Raw genomic sequence first — 9,523 nt, forward strand, 5'->3', positions numbered from 1 at the left:
TACATATTGCAGACACACCCATCATATACATCACACATATATTTGCACACACAGAGGTATATATATATATATATATGGGTAAATACATATATGTACATGTATATATAACAGAGAACATGAGAGATGGTCGACGACCATCGCAACGTGGCGAGCTCAAAACGGCGGTGGCCCTCCATGATTTCGCGATGTTCCACAACAAAGTTCACCAGTCACTACCACCACAAAGGCGGCGCCGTAGAGCTCGGATCGTCGCACCCGCCGTTCGCTGTGGGTCGAATCAAGATCGGGCTGTGGTCGTGGAACTGGGTTCGAGGAGCGTCGTGACCGGAATCGTTGCTGTCTCAGGCCTTTCGTTGTGGGTCGAATCAAGATCGTGATCCATGGTCGTGTCATCGGGTGACGATTGAGAGGTTGGGTATGGGGTTGATGATGAGGGCGATTGAGGAGGAATTGAGGGTGATATGGTGTATCAAACTTCTGTTGTCATAGAAGACCTCTGTTGTTGGGTTTCTTTGTGGAGAGAGACTGAGAGAGTCCATAGCGAAAGGGGACTGTTGAGAAGAAAAGAAGTTTTGGTCTGATGAGAAAGAGTAGAGAGAGAAAATGAGCTACGGAGGAGGAGAGAGAAAGGGCCAGTAATGTAATTTGATTCAAAAGAAAAAAAAAAAAAAAGGATATTTTAGGTAAGCAATTAAAATAAACAGTAAAACCCATGTCCACGTCAGCATTTAGGTTAACCTCATTTTATTGAAACTATCCAACTTTGACTTAACCCAATAGTAAATATGGCTTCATAAATACATTTATATGTAAAAATCCCTTATATTTTTATTTACTCCAATACTTCGGTTACACACTCACAAACTCAACTCGATTTTCTCTTTCTACAATTATCTCTCCTCTCTTTATTTCTCCTCTTCTCACACCTCCTCCTATACTCTCTCTCACAAGTTGGTGTTGGACTCACTTGCGTTACTTCTACGGTTCTACCCTTAGAGACGCGCCAACGCAAAGGTTTCCTCCTTCTGTAGCAGTGTTTCGAGGGCCTGTTTGGCTAAACAAAATTTCAGAAATTAGTTTTTTTTTGCTTCTTTTTTGCATTTTTTTTTTTACTCTTCTCCCCTACATTGTTTAATTTTTATAATCTATAATAAATATTAAATTATTTAATTTTTTTTTTTTTTTTGTATGTTGTAGCCGTTAAAAATATAACCATTAAGAAAAAGTTAAAAAATATATATTAAATTTTTAAAAAAATATTAAAATAGAAATAAAAAATGTACTATTAAAAATTTAAAATACTGTTCAATCATTTTAAAAAATGTTGAGCATCACTTAAAAAACTGCAAAGATATTTATAGGCAACATTTGATGCATTAGTCGACAACCCATTTCATGTGCTCACAAATACTGTTTATTTTCTTCTTTGCATTTGATGCTCACTTTGACTTTACACATTACTATTCCTTTTTACTTTATACTGTTGCACACCTTTTTCTTTTGAATTCATCACCATTTAAGATAAAGTGCACTAAATTATCCGAGCTACAACCCAATTACAAGAAATTCCCTAATGTAAGTAAAATTTCCTTAAGCTATCAAATTATTGCAATAGTTAGTAGGCCGTTAACAGAAAATGTAAATTATTATTTGGTCCTTAAATTAAATAACACCGTTTTGAGTTCTATCCAACTTTGACTAATGATGTGGCAAAACTGGGTATATTGTACCAAAAAACCTTTATTTTTTAATCTGCCACCTCATAAAAACCTAAGCGTTTATGTAATTTTAAAAAGGAAAAATTACATATAAATGGAGTCAAAGTTTCATATTTACTTAGAGGCTGAGTCAAAGTTCCATATTTCTTTAAAATAGATTGCTGAGGTGGCACATGGTTTTTTACTGTTTAGAAATTGTGATGCCTAAAATACCCTTCCACGAAGGTACTACTTTTTCTTCGAAGGTACTACTTTTTTGAACTAAAGGTACTACTTTTTGGCGTTCAGGTACCATGTTTTTTAAACACCCGCGAAGGTACTACTTTTTCTCCGAAGGTACTACTGTTTTGCACTGAAGGTACTACTTTTTTGTTAGGGAAGGGCATTTTAGGCACCACAATTTTCTAAACAGTAAAAAATCATGTGCCACCTCAACAATCCATTTTAGAGAAATATGGAACTTTGACTCAGTCTCTAAGTAAATATGGAACTTTGACTCCATGTATACGTAATTTTCCCTTTAAAAAAACTAACAACCCTAACTTCTCTCTCATGCGCATCTCTCCTTCCCTTCCCTCCCCTTCACGTTCTCTCCAAATTGTTGACGGAGACGATGAGAACTACGGCTAGAGGAGAGGTTACAGAGATTAACGCCAAGCCCAGACCAATGCCCCCACGATCTTCTGCCAATGACGTAAAAATTTGAGGCCGTGGGTGATAGGTTTGACTACACAGTCCAGGAATTCGCGGATGAGGCGGTCGAGTGATGGTTTGGTGAATTGGAGGCGTTGCGACCCTTGGAGAGAAGGGGATCGGCAGAGGAAGGGGTTTCAACAGTAGAGGAATCAATGGTGGTGGTGGTGGGGGCGACGCCTCCATTTTCTTTATTAGTTGATTTCTACTGTCGATTGTGGGTTTGGGGATAGTGGGGGTGGTGGCACCGCGATGGTGGTAAGGTGGGAATGCTGGTGGCATCGCAGTGGTTGTAAGGTGGGAATGGTGGTGGCAGTTATAATGATGGGATGGTGGCGCGGTGGAGGCCTCGTGGTTGTCTATCTCCATTGATTTCTGTTGCCGATTGTGGGTTTGGGGATAATGGTGGTGGTGACGCCGATGTGGGGGTGATGGTACCGTGGTGGTTGTAAGGTAGGAATGGTGGTGACAGTTACAACGATGGGATGGTGGTGTGGTGGAGGCCTGGTGGTTGTCTCTCTCCGTTGATTTCTGCTGCCGATTGTGTGTTTGGGGAAAGTGGTACGTGGTGGCGACACTGGAGTGGGGGTGATGGCACCGTGGTGGTTGTAAGGTGGGAATGGTGGTGGCAATCACAATGATGGGATGGTACGTGGGGTAGTGGAGGCCCGATGGTTGTCTCACTCCCTTGATTTCCCTACCGATTGTAGGGATAGTGGTGGTGGCGACGCCGGTGTAAGGGTGGTGGTACCGCGATCGTTGTAAGGTGGGAATGGCGGTGGAAGTTACAACGATGGGATGGTGGCACGGTGGAGGCCTGGTGGTTGTAGTAAGTTGCTGATGGTTTTCGCTCTCAACTGCTATAAGGTCAATTGTCTTTTTAAAATTTTTGCCCTCTCACGTGACCCACATGCCTTAATTTCTGTTAGATTTCTAACGGGGTTTAAACATTTTGCAACAAACTGATAATTTAGGGGTTCCAAAAAAAGAAGGCTTTAATCAGTTCAGTGCACTTTACTATTTATCAATAATGATTTATTCATATGCATCAACACCTACATCATGAATTTTAGACGTGTGAAAATCTTTATCATGTATTGCACATGACACCCTCCACGTATTCTTAGATATTTTCCTATGAAGCACCGACACGTGAGAATGGACTGTAGTACCGGTGTCGGACACACCGGTGACACGCTAGGACACGGGTTCAGATTTTTTGTCAAAAAAAAAAAAAAAAAAAAAAGAAGATAAAGAGATATATACAAGTATATGGTTGTGTGTATTTATAGAAAGACAGATGGAGGGAAAGAGATGGAGAATATGAGAAAGAAGATTGATTGGAGATTACAGGTTTTGTGCATCTACTTCAAGCTTTGGATCAAGCAAGTAAGGCAAGGCTAGTTCATAGGATGATCCGATCCAAGCGAAGCCAAGGAAATTTCCTTGAATCAGCTCTCACTATAACAATTATGGTCTTTAACAACAATTTTATTTGCTATTAGAAGTAAAAAAAAGTGCTGCTATAGCTACTTGATAGGCAGTGTTTGTATTTGTTGTCATAACCTGTGTCGCAATAGGGATGGCAGCAATTGTATCTGCTGTCATATATAAAAAACATATGACAGCAAATATAAACGCCGCCAAAAATGACACTTTTTTTTTTTAAATGATATAACAATATATTTAAATGAAGCGAATTTAAGGAAAATTCAAATTCTTATAATCAAGGTCAATCCATTCATAAACCAAATTTTTTATGAAATAAACTCAATTCACAACAAAGTTGAGAAAAAAAAAAAAAAAAAGGAATTACAATGCATTTATTAGTGTAGCTATGTCTCAATAACAAGGGAAATAAAAGATTTTTAATGTCTCATCAAATTGTTTAAAAAGAAAAAGAAAAAAAGGGGGAGACTATGTATATCCTCCAAGTATCATCCTTCTCTACGAGCAACCTGAAATAAAACATATAACGTATTAGAAACCAATAACTAAATTTTGAATTAATACAAACAACAATTATGCATCAAATAAGTCCGAAATAGAAGAAGGAAACAATCAGATCACAAAAATAACAGAATGAGCCAAGAGGTGTCATCATCAACATCAAGCAAGTCTGACCTAAGATTCTGTTGTGGGCCGCTCTTTATTATCTGTATGAATACCTTTTCATTATTTCGACACACTATAACTATATTTTCTATTGCAGAAAGTGAAGAAAGGCTTACATGCAGTTTATCTACACATCATGTTCACAAAAAAATAATGCATAAATTATATCATGTCAATATTAGAATGATCTCATTGTACAATTTAATGGAAGCAAATACTGCTCACTTCTCACCTGAAGACAGCAGTAGTAGAAGATTATCCCATGCCATTCCCAATGAGAAACCAAATCAACCAATGCCAGACATGTCAAATGCACAAAAAAGGAAGCCCTGCAGCCAATGAAGAAATATATGATGAGAAGATTAAAATTTGTATGCATTAGACACGACATCCATAAAAAAATATTTTTACAATGGACGTGCCTTTAAACAGAGTTGCAAATTGATGAGGAGAAGCTCAATATAACTCTGTTATATGCAGATTGAGTTTCATCTTTGTCATCCACCAAGTCATCATTCTCTATATATAACCTGGAAATAAAACATTTAACCTATTAGAAACTAACAATTATTATTTTCTAGTTTCATATCACCAACCATTTTCAAGTTCTGCTCTAATATTACAAAAATATTGCAGCTACAAATGAAATTCCAATCAAAGCTTCAAACTACAGAGTTTATCATTTTCAAGTTATGCGCTCTTGCTCCCATTATGTGTGGCTTAGGTAGTTTTATTGGCACTACTGTTTTCTATGCATAATAATAGATAGAGTGGTAAAATCCAATACAACAGATAGCATCAGCTGAGACTAGCATCATTTCTAGGCACATAAACTGTTGCATTATCAGACATTTCAATTGTACAAATTATTTTGGAATACACTTTAGATAGTCCAAAAGTACATGGACCTCTATAAATTTCAAATCAACTCCAAAATAAAAAATAATAATCAAGGAATTAACCTAAATAATGATCCCCATTATTCAATTAAAAATGAATTCCAGACTCTCTTTTGACGTCCGGCCGGTTGCAGATAAACCAAAAATATGATGCCACTTCGGCTGGTAGTTTGGCATATAAGCTAATTTTATAGTACACCTTGTCTACAAAGGACCTAAAACTATACAAACCCTTTTCTCCCTGTCATCTACATTGCTCGTGCTGAGATTATCTATGAAACAACAGTCACTACAATAGTGGGTTGCTGCTCACTTCAAAATGCCCAACAATAGAAAAAAAAATAAAAACCAGTTGAAATCCTGAACCCTAGGATGAAATTCAAAGCTTAATTCTAGCATATGAAATGTTGTGTGATTATATACTAAGCTATGGTCTAGGCCAAGGACAACAAATGGCAGGATATAGAAGTAAATTAAAATGATAACTCCATCTGTTAACATTTTCATTCTACTAATCAGGTGCATCATATTTTATCATTGACCTTGATTAATTTGTGGCTTCCCCAAAAAAATGGTAAAACATGGCTGCAAATTGAATCTCAACAAATCCAATAACTACTGAAAATTGATATACACAGCAATGTGTTTAGCTAAACATAATATGATACCCCATTTAGCAAGAAAATCCTTATTACTTCATTTTACTAAAATAAGATAATTTAAATTATACTTACATAAGCAGAAGGCCAAGAAACGCTAGCTCCAGCTTATCTCCAATAGTTTTGAAATGTGCAGAAGCAATAGGTAGTGGTTCTTCTCGCATGATTGGAATGGTAACACTTACTTCCCAATTATGATGTCCCAATTCAATGCCCCTTACTTTTGAACGTGGGTTCTTACTCAAAAGAATTCCTCAAGCTACTATGACATCGGGCTTTTTGAGACTTAACAAAAAAACTTCACTCATGCCCTATTAAAACAAAACAAAATTTCAAGTTAATTAAAATAATTCAAGATAAATCAAATGCACATCACGTTAGCTATATCCATTAAGGAGAGGGTAGATTATAATGAGATAGACTTGATGAGGTAGATTAGAATAGGATAGAATGATTACTTGTCACCTTTTCATTGTCTGAGAACGAGCAACAAATTGTTCATTTGGAGCAGTTTGTTGGTATAGGTTATACCCACTATCCATCTGGCTCTACCCAAAAATGAGGTTCAGTTAAATGATAAAAAGATAAGAAAACTTTTGAAATTTATCATTTTGCTATGAAGTTACCTGACGAGTATTAATAGGGTCAGTTTGAGTGGAATATGAATATTGTTCAGTATAAGTTGCGGGTTGGTTTTTGTTATCTCTACCATCCATCTGGACCTGCATTCCAATTCTTAGTTGTTTCATTTTTGTTTGAAGCCCTAATGCATTATGATAATTGATGGATAATAATGTAACATCAATGAAGAGCATTATCCATTGCTTTATTATATCGGAGGTTTTCACTACCTGCTATCTTTTCATAGGCTGACTCAATTAAAGCATAAAAACATGTGGCGTGAAAACCTTGAGGACCAGCAAATGCAATTTTGAACTCAATTATTCTGCAAGTGGTCCATTTTTCTTGTGACATGTCATTTAAAGTGAAAACTTTGATCGCATATAAACATAGCCTTGGTTGGGGACCATTTCCATTAACAGGTATTATTCAGCCCTAAGGAGAGAAGAAGACACACAGTAAGAACTCGGAGAGAAGAAGACACACAGTAATAGATGACGGCGCCTCTCCCTACCCCCAGTTTCAGTGAAGTGCTACACTCAATGGAACAAGATCCAAATGCTATGTATCACATAGCAGACTATTACATTTCAATGTGGGATCTGAATACAATTTTTGTCAATATCAAATTTAGGGCTCACCAAATCAATGTCTTGAATGCATTTTCACACTATTCATATACACATGTGTGAATTTGTGCATTTCAAATGACATTTTAGGTATGACAAAAATCTATAAAATTTATCAACAGTCATTCTCACAGTCTTTTGTTCTGAACAATAATCAGATCCCACATTTTTTTAGGAGCATACGTGAATAAAAACAAACACAAAGGTGGTGCATGTACTGGTAATCACATAAATTTAAGATTTTAGAAAAAGAAAATTGCTAAAAAAGTACAGTACTTTTCCTAGAAAAATCAATATATCACTGAACCCAAAAAGACTGTTATAATTGGTAAAAAGATAAGGAAGCTTTTGAAATTTATCATTTGTCTATGAAGTTACCTGATGAGTATTGGTGGGGGCAGTTTGAGTGGTTTTTATTGAAATAATTTTCAAAGATTCATATACCTCCAGTTTTAGTAGTACTGCAATTTTGAGAAGGTATTGACTGTTCCAGATTGGAGGTAGACTGATTTTGTGTAGGTAAAAATTGTTTTTGTATGGAACTCGTATGTACAGTTTGCAGAATGAACAACATAACTAATGAAATAGGTAAAATCCAACTCTTATATAGACAGATCATGCACAAGACAAAATTCAAGCAATTTTCATAACAAAAAAGTTAATGTAATGGACATGGTTGATAAAGCTTTTAATGAAGGCGATATGTATAGCAGGGTTACTAAATGGTTCCTTCATGAGCACATGCATTCAATGAATCCTTTTAGCAGCAAGTAAGGAAAGGCCATCATCTAGTGTTGGTTACATTGTGCTGCGGTGTTAGGAGAGTAGACACTCTTCATGTAATTCATATTACATTCTCAAAGAAGAAATTTCCACATTTCATAAATACTAATGGTGAACAATGCTAATGCTGGTCACAAAAAGGAAAACCACAGGTTGCAATTGTGAACAATACTAATGCTGGTCACAAAAAGGAAGAAGAATGAATGCTTTTTTTTGCCACACAAGTCTATACAAAATTATATACAGCAAAAGTTTGTATATAAAGATTTCAGATGCAAAGCTAAACAAAGCAATGAATCTACATAACATGTCAGCAACAGAGCATACTACCATACTACGGAAGGTGAAAATTGTAAAGGAAACAATATTAAATCGGATAGACTTAATATACTAGAGTCCTCTAACAGTAAAAAACGCGAATTACATCGCTATATATATGTGTACACAGAGACGGAGAGGCCAAACATCATACCTAAGTTCTTGCAGAAGGAGACGAAAGATGAAGATGTCTAACTCTGATACCTAAGCTAGGGTTTCTTATAAGATTAACATAAATCCCCAATTAAAGCATGAAATCCAACAAAAACAAAGCAATATTGATGGAATTTACCTGCAAGTGGATAGACTGATGAACTCAACAGTTTTGTTTGGCGATGATTGTTGGCCTGTTTTGGCGGATCAGATGTCGATTTGGCTCCCAAATCAAATAACACAACAGAATATATGCTCAAATAGCACAATCGGGACTGTGTTCGTAGTATAATTTTGGTAGATCAAGCTCTCCATTGAAGAGCGAGGAGCGAGGAGACCAGTCTGAGTCGAGCTAGAGAGAGAGAAAGGAGTACTGGGGGTAGAGAGAAAAAGCGAGGAGCGACGAGAGAGAAAACGATGAGCGGCGAGAGAGAATTGGGGGTAGAGAGAGAAAGTGGGGAGTGAAAAAAGAAAATTGGAAAATGAAAAATGAAAAAAGAAAAATAAAAAATGAATAATGAATATGAAAAATGACGCGGCATTTTTTTTTTTTTTTACTTCTAACGGCATTTTTTATGAAGTGCTTTTAAAAATGATTTTTTAACAGCATTTTTTTATTTTTGCTGCTAGACCCATCCTTTTTTGTAGTGTCTCCTTTTGCACTCCAGCATGTATTCTTGCGAGTGAGAGCGCTTCTGTAGCGTTTTTCCTCTGCTTCCTTAAAAGATCACTGCATAAAAAAAATGCAATAAAAAGAGAAGTGATAAAATTGTGATAAGATTGCACTCTTATCTGTTAGGATATTTGGACTTATATTTTCAAGGTATTTGAACCTATATTTTTCAAGAGAGTAATGGACTTAAAAGTTGTGTTTATTAAATACTCCGTATAAATTAGAAATTGAGTATAACTTTGTTCTTCTTTCTAGCTACCTA

At 36.2% G+C, this 9,523-nt stretch overlaps 2 long non-coding RNA genes across 4 annotated transcripts; both read right to left on the reverse strand.

The window, feature by feature from the left end:
• Positions 1 to 4,151: 4,151 nt before the first annotated feature.
• LOC132295897 (uncharacterized) lies at positions 4,152 to 4,854 on the reverse strand. Its single transcript, XR_009478563.1, has 2 exons — positions 4,759 to 4,854; positions 4,152 to 4,369 (listed from the first exon to the last, which is right to left on the reverse strand). It is a non-coding gene; the product is annotated as an uncharacterized LOC132295897 (long non-coding RNA).
• A 95-nt stretch (positions 4,855 to 4,949) lies between these two features.
• Positions 4,950 to 9,129, reverse strand: LOC132295903 (uncharacterized). Of its 3 annotated transcripts, none has more exons than XR_009478566.1 (5): positions 8,728 to 9,129; positions 6,711 to 6,806; positions 6,543 to 6,632; positions 6,160 to 6,395; positions 4,950 to 5,056 (listed from the first exon to the last, which is right to left on the reverse strand). It is a non-coding gene; the product is annotated as an uncharacterized LOC132295903 (long non-coding RNA). The 3 variants fall into 3 exon arrangements; XR_009478565.1 differs by having other exon boundaries at positions 6,550 to 6,626; positions 8,728 to 9,128; XR_009478564.1 differs by having other exon boundaries at positions 6,550 to 6,632; positions 8,728 to 9,127.
• Positions 9,130 to 9,523: the final 394 nt, after the last annotated feature.

Source organism: Cornus florida, unplaced genomic scaffold (genome assembly GCF_030987335.1).
Source record: "Cornus florida cultivar Cherokee Brave unplaced genomic scaffold, ASM3098733v1 CherokeeBrave_3.0.0_Hap2_Chr01, whole genome shotgun sequence".
NCBI classification, from domain to species: Eukaryota; Viridiplantae; Streptophyta; class Magnoliopsida; order Cornales; family Cornaceae; genus Cornus; species Cornus florida.